The sequence below is a fragment of the Anoplophora glabripennis genome, unplaced genomic scaffold, assembly GCF_000390285.2.
Source record: "Anoplophora glabripennis isolate ALB-LARVAE unplaced genomic scaffold, Agla_2.0 scaffold1167, whole genome shotgun sequence".
In the NCBI taxonomy this organism is placed as follows: domain Eukaryota; kingdom Metazoa; phylum Arthropoda; class Insecta; order Coleoptera; family Cerambycidae; genus Anoplophora; species Anoplophora glabripennis.
This window is the reverse complement of record NW_019417245.1, coordinates 99296-100525: the sequence shown is the minus strand read 5'-3', so window position 1 is coordinate 100525 and position 1230 is coordinate 99296.

Genomic DNA, 1230 nt, shown 5'->3' with positions numbered 1-1230 from the left:
CGGGTATGTCAAATGATTTTATTATTTAAAAACACAAATTAATTGTATTAATTAATAAAGGCAAAAGCAGTTGAATTTGCCGATATAAAATAGGTGCGATAAAATTCTATTTACATATTTCTTTTCTTGCGAAAGTTTTTGTCCGTTTCTATCACACCGCCATGCCGGTCGCAATGTGCGAGGTCAGGTTTTACAGTGGACCAGTTTCCAGTGCCGTACAGAAGTGTATTTTTAAATCATTTTCGAACTGCCCTTTTCGATTTTTTCTTTACAAAATTGTATTTGTAAGGGTCCCCTGTACATCCAGATTTTTTTTTGGATAACTTCTGAATCACCCTGTATATAATAATTTGTCCAGTCAGGAATATTTTTCAGTGCTTTCTTCTTACCTTGTAAATCATTCGTTAATTTTGTAGCAAGTACCGTTAATGGCATATCTTCATTATCATCAGAATCTGCATTTTTATTAACTGCTAATTCAGAGAAAGGAATATCATCATCTGAATGGTAGTGTACTTCTAGTTCTCCAGGAACATCCTTTGGGAAATCAGAAATTCCGATATCATTATCACCAAATTTTTCCTCATCTGTGGATGGATCGATGGATTATTGGATTGAAATTCAGAATTCATATTGAGAATACCTAAAATCAAATGTTTATTTTATTTTACCCATCCTCCCATTCTACTCAAATGAGTTCAATAAATATTTTTCATACTAGTTATAAGAAAACTGTGAAATAGTTTGACTAAATGTGAATGAATGGCATTAATACATACTAGAGAAACAAACTTAGGTCAACAAATTATATCAACTCGAAGAGTGTGGAAAGATGATATGGGTGGACTGTATTATTCACTGGTCTAATCTCGATGTTTAAAGATGGCAACGACTAGATGTAAGAAATAACACGCCACAATGAATGTCGCACAACTTGTATTTGTCGTAATCATATAAACACCTGATTGATTTAACATAAGTAACAATTACTGTATTATTAGCGAGAACAGAGAGTCTTGCCGTACTCGTACGGAAGACGACTAATTACAACTACTATGTGGAAGGGCAGCGGGCACACACGCGCTAACAATGCCGCGTTTTTGCGCCTACCGTCCTTTGATTTAGATATGTGATGTTTGGAAATTCAAACAAAGAGTATAAAAAAGAAAGTCCCAAAAACACACTTCTTGTTACAACGTGCTTGTATAATATAAATATGAATTCATATTG